At 44.7% G+C, this 15,395-nt stretch overlaps 1 pseudogene; it reads right to left on the reverse strand.

The window, feature by feature from the left end:
- Window positions 1-4,611: 4,611 nt before the first annotated feature.
- LOC135563628 (platelet endothelial cell adhesion molecule-like) lies at window positions 4,612-11,152 on the reverse strand (annotated as a pseudogene).
- Between the last annotated feature and the right edge of the window lie 4,243 nt (window positions 11,153-15,395).

Consider the following 15,395-nt stretch of genomic DNA (forward strand, 5'->3'; position numbering starts at 1 on the left):
CAGGTGCAGTAATCTGTAAGCTGCTCTGACAGCTGCTTAAAGCTAGTGAGGGAGATGTGAGTTTCTAGCTTCAGAGATTTTTGCAATCTGCTCCAGTCATGGGCAGCAGAGAACTAGAAGGAAAGATGACCAAAGGAGGAATTGGCTTTGGGGGTGACCAGTGAGATATATCTGCTGGAGTGCCTGCTACGAGTGTGTGCTACATGGTGACCAGTGAGCTGAGATAAGGTGTGGGCTTTACCTAGCAGAGACTTGTGGATAACCTGTAGGTTTGGCTACAAGATGAAGCGAGGGCCAACTAACGAGAGCGTACAGGTCGCAATGGTGGGTAGTGTATGGGGCTTTGGTGACAAAACGGATGGCACTGTGATAGACTGTATCCAGTTTGTTGAGTAGATTGTTGGAGGCTATTTTATAGATGACATCACCGAAGTCAATGGTCAGTTTTTACGAGGGTATATTTGGCAGCATGAGTGAAGGATGCTTTGTTGCGATATTGAAAGCCGATTCTAGATATAATTTTGGATTGGAGATGCTTAATGTGAGTCTGGAAGGAGAGTTTACAGTTTAACCAGACACACCAGGTATTTGTAGTTAGTCAGGAGCCGTCCAGAGTAGTGATGCTGGACGGGCGAGCAGGTGCGGGCAGTGATTGATTGGCTTAGTTTTTAGTTTTACTTGTGTTTAAGAGCAGTTGGAGGCCAATGAAGGAGAGTTGTATGGCATTGAAGCTTGTCTGTAGGTTAGTTAGCACAGTGTCCAAGGGATGGGCCAGAAGTATACAGAATGGTGTCACTGCCTAGAGGTGGATCAGATAAAACTAGTAATATAATCAACCATGTGTAGTTAACTAGTGATTATGATTGATTGATTGTTTTTTATAAGATACGTTTAATGCTAGCTAGCACTTACCTGCCTTCTACTGCATTCGCAATAGGCATGTTCTGTGGAGTGCAATGAGAGGCAGGTGGTTAGAGCATTGGACTAATTAACTGTAAGTTTGCAATATTGAATCCCGAGCTGACAAGGTAAAAATCTGTCATTCTGCCCCGAACAAGGCAGTTAACCCACTGCCTTGTAGGGCCGTCATTGAAAATAAGAATGTGGTCTTTAACTGACTTGCCTAGTTAACTAAAGGTGTAAAAATATGTTTATTTAAATCGGCAAAATCGGTGTACAAAAATACAGATTTCCGATCTGACTGCAGTTTACGTCAGAACTGACTTCAGTGGAGAAATGCTGACCTTCGATGTCCACTGGCACATAGGAGAAGTTTGCTTCTTCACGGGATGAATTCCGGTTTCAACTGATGGCTGATGGTGTCGTGTGGGGTGAGCGGTTTGCTGATGTCAATGTTGTGAACAGAGTACCCCATGTTGGCGCTTGGGGTTATGGTATGGACAGGCATAAGCTATGGACAATGAACACAATTGATTTCAACAATGGCAATTTGAATGCACAGAGACCGTGACGAGATCCTGAGGCCCATTGTTGTGCCATTCATCCGCCGCCATCACCTCATGTTTCAGCATGATAATGCACGGCCCCATATCGCAAAGATCTGCACACAATCCCTAGAAGCTGAAAATGTCCCAGTTCTTCCATGGCCTGCATAGTCACCAGACATGTCACCCATTGAGCATGTTTGGGATGCTCTGATTGACGTGTAAGACAGAGTGTTCCAGTTCCCGCCAATATCCAGCAACTTCACACAGCCATTGAAAAGGAGTGGAACAACATTCCACAGGTCACAATCACCAGCCTGATCAAGTCTATGCGAAGGAGATTTGAATCAGATGAGCTGATCCATTACTCATGAAAGGGGAAATTAACATAAAGTTTACATCATGTTGACAATCATGTTGTAACTATGGTGTCTGCTGATAGCAGTATTTTATGACATCTGAAAAACACAGTAATCTTGAACACTGTGTACAACTGTAAAGCACAAACTCATAAGTACCTGGAAACGTCTTCATTTGTGATAGTATCAAATCTAAGAACAATAATCCAAAGTTGTCAGATACTTCACCACTGAGTCTCAGCAGTGCACACTGGCCCTATAAGGCCAAGTGAAAAACATAATATTCATAGGGGTCAATAAAGCAATTTTAGCAGGCAAGAGTTTGAAAACATGTAGCTGAATCTGCTTCAGATACAGGAGGGGCCAGATCAGGTTTCCTTGCTGAGACACGAACACACAGGCAGTAAAGATAAAGGGACACAGCGTCCCACACTTCTAAATGTGAAAAGTCCCAAAGACACATTTATCACTCTCTCCTACTGTATCAACATTATAAAGACATTAAGAAAACCTGTCCTATCTAGTTACCACGCCAGTGGTCTTGTGACTATGGAGGACATACAGTCTGGTCTTCTCCTGTGCAGATGGGCAGATGACATGTAACAGGAATCCACAGCGTCTATGACAGCACATGACCTCACATGATGGATGCAGGAACATGGTAAATGCAGCAGCGTGTATTTGACAGGGTAGACAGGCTCTTCAAACATCAGACCAGGCCCTCTGAAGAGGATAGCACCATCCATGGCCAGGACATGTCAGGGTTTGGAGAGGATGGTGGCCGGGTTGAGGCTGCGAGGTATGCAGGAGATTCACCAAACTTGGGGTTATTTCTGTATGTAGTGTCCTTGCGGAGGGAAAGAGTATAGGACACAGGGTGTAAACATATAGAACTTTGGCTTTATTATTGTGCAGTTGAAAATTAAGAAGCCAATCTGAGCTATAGTAAATGTCGTCCAAAAATTGCTTGAACAGGTTAAAAAACCCGCTCATTAATACCCAGCCACCATATTCTTATTTATTCTACTTCTGCTACAGTCATTTTAATTCCATAGCGGCACATGACCTCCCGCTGCCAGTTCTCAAAATATGCTGCTAACCGCTGTCAGGGCAGACCTGTTAAGTAATATGATTCATTCACCCACACTCTAAAAGCTGAAACTGCAGAGTGTGATGTAACGATACAGTAATAACAACCTGCAGAGATCCAGACTGCTGAGACATGGAGATGGATTCGGTTTTCATTTTGGAACGCATTTTGGAAAACTATCCATTCATAGATTGGACCCAAGGCCTCCTCTTAAAGGGGCCGTCTTTATCGGTAGTTTTGTCTTCCCTTGGGGATTACCTAAAATAGCAGTACTTATTTTCTTTCTTACCGTATCATAATACAAAATAGATTTGCATGGACATGAAATATTCTAGTGTTTTGTTACATTTTTAACTTCCCAGTACGAGAACCAATAGTGAATAGTTTGACTACACGGTGGCTGGACTTGTCACTCTGAACTTTTCCTTACATTTTTGCTTTCTAGGATGGCGATTAAACTCAACATGACCTGAGGTGGGGAAGGAGGAGTCCTATCTTAGACACACTGTCACTAGAGCTCTCTCTTTCTCTCTCTCTCTCTCTTGGGTTCACCCTTACTTCCCCCTCTGTACTGCTCCCTCTCTGTCACACACAGGTGCACACACAAACACACACACAGCTGAAACATGCACACACAAATAACTGAAACATAATCCAAACAAGGGACTGGGCTATCTCTAATGAAGATAAATGCTTCATCCTAAGGGCTGTGGTATACAGTATACGTTAGACTGAACTGGGCATGTAGTTGAGAGCATTTAAGTGGGTGGCAGGCTGTGGGGTGTTTAGCTGTGTTGTCAGGGGTTCTATGTTTTTCACACAGGGCTATTTGTATCTTTCAAACGTCCTAAAGAGCTTCCTGTCAAAAGGCAACCATGAGCTGGACAGTCAACAACATGTGCCATGATATTAATTAACAACCAACTCTTTGTGGGCTGTAGACCTTTGTTGTTCAGATCCTTTGGTGATGTCTCATTGCTTTCTTTAAATAACAAAAACAATATAGCTAATATAGATATTTGTGATTTTGTGACCAAGGATATGTGATGGCACAGACCCTACTAATGTAATGTTGTTGTGTTCCCTTGGGCATGATGACTCCACTAGGCTTCCAGACTGAAGAGAGGTTCTGAAATTACTGCAGTTCGGTGTACCTTTGTACAAAGACAATATAGCCTACACTTTAAAATGTGTTTGTCTGTTTTTAATCTCCTCTGGTAGCCAGTACTGAAAAGGAATTGACTCCTGTATGAACTCATAACTTATTGAGTCACTACTCGTCAATCAAAGCCCATGAAAGGATGGAAACTGAAACTGATATGCTTTGATGCTAAAAACACAGTGGAAACCTCACATGATTTCAGCAACGTGGCACCATGTTTCCCTACTGAATCATAAGCAAGGTGCTGCCCTCCTCTGGTCAGGAGAGGGAGAGGGTTTGCCTGGTCACCCACCAGGGGGTATAGACTTTCTTTTTCTCATATTGTCACACTTCTCTACAGGGTGTCACAGCGCATGACTGTCCCTACCCTGCAGGCTTCAAAGGTTTCCTTCCTGTCCATGGAGCTCAGCACAATGGAAAATGTATTTGTGTATTTTCCTCTGGGTCACAACTACACATCCTATATGCACGTTCTCAGGAGAGGTGACGGAAAGCGCCAATAACTACTTTTTTTCTCATTGAGACTTGAGATGAGTCTCCCATTCTGCTGCATTGTTTTATTCTCAATTCACAAGAGCATAATTACAGGCATTTAAAGACTGTACAAAAGGTTAAGAAGAAGAGGTGTAAAAAATATAGAAAAAATACAAATGCATTCAAATCAATAACAGCTCCAGTTGTTCAATATTCTGAATGAATTAGAGAATAAATATTGATGGTGGTCATTCAAGTTGTTCGTCTTGCTCTGATCCTTGTTCTGGTTTTGGCTCTGGTTCAGGCCGGGGTTTTTGGTCTGGTTCGTGCTCTGGTTCTTCTGACTCATGGTCATTGTGGTTTAACTGGGCATACTCAACTGAGCCTTGCTGAAATAGACAAAATAAAATAAAAACATACAAGAAGAAGCCCGTGTCTGTTTCTACAGTATCTGTGTATTCCAGCAGTTTCCTCCTCCTGTGTTGAATCTGATTTTCTCCATAAGGGGTCCCTCTAAGACAAAACAAAGTCATGAGGTCTATGTACTGTATGTAAAACAGTACTGTTACGTACATGAGTGTATTTGTTAGTACATTGCTCTACTTACGCCGTCAGCTTGTTCGGACTCTGACTCACCTGCAAAAACAAGAGCAGGAGACAAGCTCAGGAAAACAACACCCTCCACCCAGAGCCTCCCCCTTCCCCAAAACAACACCCTCCACCCAGAGCCTCCCCCTTCCCCAAAACAACACCCTCCACCCAGAGCCTCCTCCTTCCCCAAAACAACACCCTCCACCCAGAGCCTCCTCCTTCCCCAAAACAACACCCTCCACCCAGAGCCTCCTCCTTCCCCAAAACAACACCCTCCACCCAGAACCTCCTCCTTCCCCAAAACAACACCCTCCACCCAGAACCTCCAGCTCTCCTCAAGACTGACGCCTTGGGCTTATCGCATTACAACCACTAATGTGTGTGTTACTAGTCAGTTTCCCTGCCGACAAGCCCATTGTTTGACAATATAGAGGCAGGCCAAAGCCCATGATTGTTTTCTCTTCCCCTGCGCTGCAACATTGTTTGATACAAATACCATTGACATTTGCAAGGAGTAGGTCAATTACTCAACAATGGGCAATATGGTTGGCGTGTGGGTTCTTATTTCAGGGGTTAACAAGGGAGCAGTCTGTCCTCTGACTCCGCTTGACAGATGCACCCTGTGTTTGGGTTGGATTATAATAACAGGAAGTTCCCTTTGGCGAGAGCAGGAAGTGGACAGCTGGCTAAGTGGCCGACATAACGGCACCCTCTCTCACTAACAATGCAGATGTTTAGAGCTAGGCCTGGTTTCCTGCATGGCACATTTCTCAAACCCCAGAGAAGAGAATTGGATGAAACATTCATTGCTTTGCCATATTAGTTATGCATCCCCTCACCTGCTCTTTACCCTGAGCCAAGCTAGGAGGAAGGAACACACAGAGAGGAAGAGAGATGACACCCTGAGAGGATGAAGGGTTGGAGCAAGGTTAGGGCTGAGATGGTAGGGGTCTGCAAGACTCCATCAACTTTCTATCATGGGCCAAAGGTTTAGTAGTGTGAAGTCCTGACAGCAGATATAGGTTCTACTGTACAGTAAATCAGTAGACAGATCTTACCATTGGCAGCCTCATTGACTTCTCCATGGGTCAGTCTCAGTGTCTGGTCTGTTTTAGTGCTTGCTGGCTTCCTGAGAGAGGGGAACAAGAAAACACAATGAAAACAGGAAACTCCTATATGACCTTTATCACTTTAATATTCACATCTTCCCAAACAAAGAATTGTGCATCACTGTACATTCAATGGTTTGTGAATAGACTATGGTAGTATGATGAAGTCAAAGCCAGGCCTACTCACACTGACAGTTCCACTGTTCTCTCTCTTCTGAATGGAAGAAGGCATTTCTTAACGAGGATGATGATGAGAGACACTGTGAGCAGGATGCAGAAGGCTGCGATCAGCCCCTTCTTCCAGCCAGCCAACTTCACTGCAGACAGCAAGGTTACAAAGGTTACCTCAGGTCACGTTCAGCCACAGTGGATTTAACTAAATGACTTGTAGTCACACACCAGTGTGTTTGTGTGATAATACTTTCATCTGCAAGATCCCTTCCTCTCTCACCTCCAACAGTGACCATGGCACTCCTTTGGCTGTCATTGGATGGGTTGTTAGTGACGCAGTAGTATCCGCCGCCATGCTCTCTACTGACACCTTGAAACGAGTGGGATAATCGCATGTCATTGGTGGTCTTGGACAGCAGGGGCAGGGCACTCTTTGTGTGATATCATGTGTAGGTGATGGGGGGCGTGCCCCACTGGACAGTGCAGGTTAGGGTCAGGTCCTCCCCCTCAGCCACGTCCCCCATTTTGGGTGTCAAGATCAGTATTGGCCTGGACACTGGCTCTGTGGGGAATTAATGTTGTTGAGTCATTACAGTAAATCTACTATGTCATCAGTTAGACTGACTGTACCAGCATCTCCCTTTTATAAACTAGAGCCATATGTAGGTGTATGTATGTATGTATGTATGTATGTATGTATGTATGTATGTATGTATGTATGTATGTATGTATGTATGTATGTATGTATGTATGTATGTATGTATGTATGTATGTATGTATGTATGTATGCATGTATACATTTGGTTCTGTTATAAACAGGTGGTGTGGCCAACTCACCTATGATGGTGGCAGTGCGTCGGAGGTGATCTCCTGAGCTCTCCATGTAGGGCTGACTGGGGTTGTTCTCGGCCTTGCAGGAGAAGCTGTGGATGTCAATGCTCCTATGGATGGAGGTAATGTTGAAGAGGGCCAGATCCGGGGGACTGTGGACCACCCTGAACTCAGCTTGTCTGTGGGGGCTCAGCAGGGTGTAGGTGATGGGCAGACTACCGTTGTCACTCTGACACTGGAGCTGGAAGGGCTTGCCCAGGATCAACCTGCCCCCTACCACGCTCAGAAGAGGGACTGACACAGGCACTGACAGAGGGAGAGGGGGAACAAAAAGAGAACGAATAAGACAGAATGAGACCAGAGAAGAGAAAAACGGTTAGAAAATAAAGCACATGCAATGTTTGAGAATGTTGAATGAGAGAGTTTTTAATATGACCCCATCCACTGTCAGAACAGAAATTACAAGATTGTTATAATGCTGTTATTTCATCAAATGGTTGTTTTATGCAACATAATAAGGGGTTGTTAGAACACTCATATATCTGTGTGTGTTCTACTGAAAGTGGGCCTCTAGGAGATTTAACACTGACAGAAGATTTACAATATCTTCTGGGTGATAAACCTAACAAGACCGCATTCCATAGCATGATTAGTGTCTGTGTGCCTGACTGGAAGCTACCAGGGAGAGATGGCTCGTGGCCAGACCCTGGTTTCTACACAATGAGAAGTTATTACAGCAGATACTTATAATTCACAGCAGACAGTATCTTTCATACAAATCTTAAACTTGTAACCCATTCTATACATCTGTTGTTTGTATCTTGGCTATAAAATACTTTTGTATCTTTGTATCGAGGCTCTCAACGATTCGTCGACCAGACATCATTATCGTAGGGCACTCAATCGATTAACTTTATATGTGTGGGTTGTATTGACCTGCTTCCTTATTAACAAGTGAATAAAGATTCAGTTTAAGAATAGCTCTGACTTGTGGAATACGTTTGTCTCTCCTCATTTGAAAGTAAAGAAATTAACCACCACACCACACAGAGAGACTCACCTTTTGCCTTGAGGACAATCTGTGTGCTGTTTTTGAAGATCTTTTGGTTTGGCCTCTTCCTAGGGCATGGGCCTGGCAGGAGTAATTTCCATTAAGGGAGGGGTGTGCTGTGGCACTGTAGTTCCCCCCTGATGTCAGTAGGACCTGGTTCCTGTACAGGGAGTACTTCACGTCCCCAATGTTGATTCTCTCATGGGAATAGCGGTCAGTATCACAGTTCAGTGTGAAGCGCTCTGTCTCAAACACCTCTCTGGGCTTCATCACCAGGACTGGCTTGGAAAACAACTCTGTGGGGATCAGACAGAAAAAGCAGAGTGTCAAACATTAAATTCAAAGATACTTTGGCATGGTGAAACATTGAATTAAGTTAGAAAACGCTCACTATTACATGTCATATGTCCCAACCTTTTACAACACAGTCAGACATCCAATACTTGCCTTTGACTTTGATGCTCTCATAGGCTTCTTTCTGAACAATGCCTCTGTCCGCCTTGCACACATACTCCCCAGAGTCCTCTGCCAGCACTCTGAGCGAATGACTGAGACTAATGTAGGCTGTCTTAAGAATCCTCTTGTCCTTGGTCAGGAAGACCGCCACATTGGATGGGGGGTTCACCACTCGACAGACAAACTCGACAATGTCACCCTCAATCACATCTTTACCAGCCTCGGTGGCGCAGTGGTTAAGGGCTGTGCCACCAGAGACTCTAGGTTCGCGCCCAGGCTCTGTCGTAACCGGCCGCGACCGGGAGGTCTGAGGGGAGATGCACAATTGTCATAGCGTCATCCGGGTTAGGGAGCGATTGGCCGGTAGGGACATCCTTGTCTCATCGCGCACCAGCGACCCCTGTGGCGGGCCGGGCGCAGTGCACGCTAACCTAGGTTGCCAGGTGCACGGTGTTTCCTCCGACACATTGGTGCGGCTGGCTTCCGTGTTGGATGCGCTGTGTTAAGAAGCAGTGCGGCTTGGTTGGGTTGTGTATCGGAGGACGCATGACTTTCAACTTTTGTCTCTCCCGAGGCCGTAGGGAAGTTGTAGCGATGAGACAAGATAGTAGCTACTAACAATTGGATACCACGAAATTGGGGAGAAAAAAGGGGTAAAATTTAAAAAAATAAAAAAATTTTAAAAAAAATCACGTCTTTACCAGGAAGAATGTTCATGACGGGTGTGATGAAATTTTTTTAATGATACAACAGAAGAACAGAGAAACTCTTTAACCCAACATTTATTTTCTTACGGGTGATCAAATATTGAAGCACACAGAAGCATAATGCCCATAGCTACTATAACTCTGAACCGGTACCTTCCAATAACAAATGCAACAGTTATAGTCAGCATTCAACCCCACTCTTACCTTTGACCATGACCTTGACAGTGTTACTGTTGTTGGACCTCCCAGCGTCAGGCAGCATGGTGATTTCAAAGTAACAGCACAGGTGTTTGTCCCCAGCATGCTTCAGCTCCAGCCTGGTCTCCACTGAGTTCCCACTGGCCCTCACCTGCTTGATCTTCTCCTGGTCCTGGTAGAAGTGGAAGAGCAGGGAGCCAGACTCATCTGGGGCGCTGCAGGTAGCTGCCACCTCATCCCCCTCAAACAGGATCTGGGAGGTCACCTGCAGCACAGGCGTCTGCAAGCCTGTGGTCGAACAATCAGTGTCAGTCACTAGGATGTCACATACCATGCATCATCAGGAGGAAAATACTTGATACTGTATGTACCTACATATAATGGATTACGAGTGAAGATATTTTTATTTAATTTAATTTAATGAACCTTTATTTAAAAAGGCAAGTCAGTTAAGAACAAATTCATATTTACAATGACGGCCTCCACCGGCCAAACCCGGACGACGCTGGGCCAATTGTGCACCGCTCCTACGGGATCTAGAGATCTAGAGAGTTTTACCAGAAAGTCAATATAATCATGGATCCATTTCAGCAGTACCTGTGACGGTGAGTCTTTGGGTGCTGCTCCCTTTGCTCTTGTCTTGAACTATGACCTGGCACTTGTAAGTGCCAGAGTTGGCAGCCCTGGCTGGGGTGAGCTGGTGAAGGACCGCAGGTTCGGTGGTGTTTTTGGAGTAGACCAGGACATCGTCTCTCAGGAAGTTGAAGCTGTGTGTCAGGGGGTGGGACTGGTGATGGCTGATGCTGACCTCACAGTTCAGGTCCATAAAGGTCCCACTGGTTACCTCACCACTTGGGTCCAGTTTGAGTGTCACACTATCTATGGTGAATACTAGACAACCACACACACAGACACACAAAGACACCATGGTATCCAAGGCTAATGCAGACTACTATTTGGGGTACAAAATACCCAAGGCTAAATGGACTATTCTTCAAGACTAGCCAGAGAGTTCCCTCTGTGCTTTCTCCTTTACAGTGCAGGTAGAGTCCTCCAGACTGAGGAAGACCCTTCCCTGGTGCCTGGCGGCCCTCCACTCCACTGCACAGTAAGCAGGAGGTGTGCCTGGCGACCCTCCACTCCACTGCACAGTAAGCAGGAGGTGTGCCTGGCGACCCTCCACTCTGCTGCACAGTAAGCAGGAGGTGTGCCTGGCGACCCTCCACTCTACTGCACAGTAAGCAGGAGGTGTGCCTGGCGACCCTCCACTATGCTCCACAGTAAGCAGGAGGTGTGCCTGGCGACCCTCCACTCTGCTGCACAGTAAGCAGGAGGTGTTCCTGGCAACCCTCCACTCCACTGCACAGTAAGCAGGAGGTGTGCCTGGCGACCCTCCACTATGCTGCACAGTAAGCAGGAGGTGTGCCTGGCGACCCTCCACTCTGCTGCACAGTAAGCAGGAGGTGTTCCTGGCAACCCTCCACTCCACTGCACAGTAAGCAGGAGGTGTGCCTCAAGACCCTCCATTCCACCTGATAGTAAGCAGGAGGTGGAGGAGGAAGGAACGGAGGAAAAATACTACAATAAATACAGAGCAACCGCCCCTCCCCAGAGGATTGTGGCCTTACCTTGGCTCCGGTTCGCACTCAATACCAACACATTGGGCCTGAGTCTAATATAAACAAAGGGCATTTGTCCACATCTCCTGGCATGCTTGTGAACAGGTACTACCATACAGCTCAGCCATAGGAGAAAAAGGTTATATCTCAGCCAAAAGTACTTTTGGAGCCAAATTTGTGACTCAGCCTTCGGGGAAAAGATACGGTCTGTTATTACAGTTTACATAGCCACCAGCTCCCTCCCAATACCCCACCAAGAGCTCAGAATGAACTAAGTTGCTGAGAAAATAAACCATTACTATCTGAGAATGTAGGCGGATCAAATAGGTTCAAACATCTCAGAAGCTCGTTCACATGCTGACACAAAACAATGAAACCAGCTGCGTATTCTGCTTTCTTAAAATACCTTCAATAAATCGAATGAAACATGAAAAATGTCAAGGAAGTTTTCAGACGCTCACAATACCCATTTCCTACAAAAATAACTATTTTGTGTGAGGCATAAAAATAGGCGCTTATCAACCGTAGAGACCAACTGCCTCAAACTGTCTCTATGCCGGGACTCTTCCAGCTCTCTGGTGCATTTATTAAAGTGCCATCAAATACAGAAAGTAATTGTATCTCATACTTACATGACTGAGCTCTGCCCTTGCCCTGTGAGTGGAGATAGAAGTGGAGGGGAGACAGAGGAGGAGGAATAAGAATAGAAAGCAAGTGATGTGAGAGAGACAGACATACATATGAACTAAAGGTAACCTATCTGAGCTCAGAAAGTAGAGTGCTGGGTCCTTACAGAGGGTGAGCAGACTGGTCAGCAGCAGAGGCAGGTAGAGTGGTGGGGGAGTCCATCCTGAGTGATGACACTGATACAGCACCACAGCCAGGAGCCAGGAGTGGCCAGGCGCTCACATAGGGACAGGGGAAGAAGGAAAAGACGGGCCGGGCCACAGGAATGAGAAGGAGTACGCAAGGAGCAGGAAGTTGGAGAGGCAGGCATAATTGTCTAAGTGTGTGTGTTATGCCTTTGTCTTATCATTGCCTTCTTTTGTATCATTGACCAGGAAATGACCGCTGCTTCCTCAGGATATGCAAGTTCCCAAATGTAAAGTGAATTGTAAAGTAAATTCAAAGTTGATTAAATTGTCTTTCCCCTCACCCATCTACACACAATACCCTGTAATGGCAAAATGACATGTTTTAAAATGTATTGAAAAATTAAATACAGAATATTTAATTTACATAAGTATTCACACCACTGAGTCAATACATGTTAGAATCACCTTTGGCAGCGATTACAGCTGTGAGTATTTCTGGGTAAGTCTCTAAGAGCTTTGCAAACCTGGATTGTACAATATCTGCCCATTATTAATTTCAAAATTCTTTAAGCTCTGTCAAATTAGTTGTGGATCATTGCTGGACAATCATTTCAAATCTTGCCATAGATTTGTTAAAAACTATTATTGCACAGTGAGTCCATGCAACTTATTATGTGATTTGTTAAGCAAATGTTGACTCCTGAGCTTATTTAAGCTTGCCACAACAGAGGTTGAATACTTATTGGCTCAAACATTTCAGCTTTTCATTTATTTATTATTATTTGTATATTTAAAAAAAAATACACTTCGACATCATGGGGTATTGTGTAGCCAGTGACCCCAAAAAATCTCAATTTAATCCATTTTAAAATCAGGCTGTAACACAACAACATGTGGAAAAGTCCAAGGGCATGAATACTTTCTGAAGGCACTGTATTTGTTATGTCAGTAGTTAAGTATTAATTACGCCTTCACCTGGCTTTGTTAGAGTACATGACTTCAACAAGTGTGGATTTAAGCCTATAGATAGGACCCTGGTTGATTGGCAGACATGATATGATGTTATGATATGATGAGTCTGAGTGTTGACTTTGAAGCCAAACCCATGCAGGAGTATGATGAGTGTATTGACGCATTCATCCCGCCTGGCCCTCCTGCTCACTACTCAATGTAGTCTTTGATACCACCTGCTGTTAATCTTCCAGCAACACAGCAGGGCTCATACAGTACGATCTGAATCTTATTCTAACCTCTCATTACAATGATGTTCAAAATAATGAAAGATGACAAGAATCGTTAGATAGATAGAATCCAAGATATTCTTAGCTATATCATCTTCGTCATTAACGTCAACTCTCCATCATTCATGTCCGCTAATGGAAATTGAGATTTGAATAAGATACACCAAAATGTACCTTGCCCATGTGCTCATTGTTTATGAATGATTAGCAAGTCCAACAAAACCCTCGCTAGGTTTTAAAAGGCAGTATGACACATAAAGGGTTAACTAAAAAGGTTAGGTCTGTAGCGGAAATTCAATATTACAGTCAGTGGAGAAAGTCAAACCGAAAGAGTGTGCTTCATTACTGCTTACCTTGTTATGACAACTTCTTTGCTCCCCCTCAGACAAAGCTTTGGGCTGTTTTTTATTTTTACCTTTAATTTAACTAGGGCAAGTCAGTTAAGAACAAATTTTATTTTCACGACGGCCTAGGAACTGTGGGTTGACTGCCTGTTCAGGGGGCAGAACGACACATTTGTACCTTTGTCAGCTCAGGGATTTGAACATGCAACCTTCCAGTTACTAGTCCAACACTGGGACCACTAGGCTTGACTCCTGCCACCCCAGGGTAGGGTAGCCTAGTGGTTCTGATGGTTCCATGAGATCTACATAGTACACTAATAGGGGCTTGACAAACAGAGAATGTCTGCAATAACTATTTTTGCCCAAAGAGCATATAGGGGTATTTTACACACACTGTCTGTCCACATTATGGTGTGAATTCCTCAGTCCTGATTGTACTCATATCTCACCACTAAGAGGTGCTAAAGGCTCACAGGAAAAGGGCTTGAAGCAGCAGCCAACATCACCTACTCTATTGCCCTTCTCACCCCATCCACATCTGCATATGGCCCGTAGCCTGTAATGTTAATGTAGCATTGAAACAGAGCACCACTAGGGCATGTGGGACGGTAGTGTCTCACCTGACCAACATCCAGTGAATTAGGAGCAGGGATGAACTACAAAACTAACACTTGCTGTAGGTATTACCACAGGAGTCATGTACAAAACCCAAAGCCAGTACAGAGCCTGAGGTGTTGCCCAAATTGCTGCTGTCCTTGTGTTGTGTTTTGCTGTGCTGTGCTGTGCTGTGTTGTGTTCTGTTATGTTTTACTCTGCTGTGTTTTGGTGTGGTGTGTTGTGGTGCGGTGTGGTGTGTGTTTTTACGTCTCCATTTTGACCCAGGACCTGAGTGATGACCTGAATTCGCTAAACATTCATGGGACAGGTTAGTGCTAATTGCACCGCTGGCTCATGGGTTTAGTGTGAAAAGCTTTGTTTTCTCACAAAGTCACTGAGGGGTCCAGCACCCACCCACATACTGTACCCTATGTCTTTCAGACTCAATGTTGCATTATAGCTGGAAGCTAGCATGCATATATAGATGTAACATCCCCTGTGCAGTCATTTGCTTACATTGCTTACATAAAATGCATTATTTCAAGTTTTGTACTCGTGCTTTTAAGTTTTCACACATTGGACAAAATTACTTTTCAAAATCACCTGCCTTACACTTACTGCATATTAACACAGACTCCCTGTGCACCTAATTTAAACTAAAACATACTGTTTCGCTGCCCTAGATTGTCATAAACAGTGGAGTTGGCAAACATTCTTCTACCCAGGATGCTGCTGTGTAATTGGCGCCCATGGCCAGTCTGTCTGTCCACACGAGGGTGCTCAGCTGACTGTGACTGATGTACAGTAGAGATGGAGCCGACTGTCTGAATGGATCTGGCTGAGCTCCTCGTCATGATGCTCAGTCACTTGGAAATCATCCCACAGGTCCCACAGGAGGGGAAGAGTCACCAGCCTGCTGCGGCAGAGGCAGGCTGAGGCAGCAGGGAGGTGGTGGGGTAGTTGTTGAGCAGAATGTCTGTCTACTTACATTTCTCATGGTTTCTCTTATCAGGCATACATTACATTCAGTAATGACCTCCCAAACTGACGATAGTGTTGTTGAGAGAATAGATAGCCGGGCTGCATGTGTTTGTATTCGCCATTAAAGAGCAATCATTATGAGAGTGATTGAAGT

Source organism: Oncorhynchus nerka, linkage group LG21, assembly GCF_034236695.1.
Source record: "Oncorhynchus nerka isolate Pitt River linkage group LG21, Oner_Uvic_2.0, whole genome shotgun sequence".
Lineage (NCBI taxonomy): Eukaryota > Metazoa > Chordata > Actinopteri > Salmoniformes > Salmonidae > Oncorhynchus > Oncorhynchus nerka.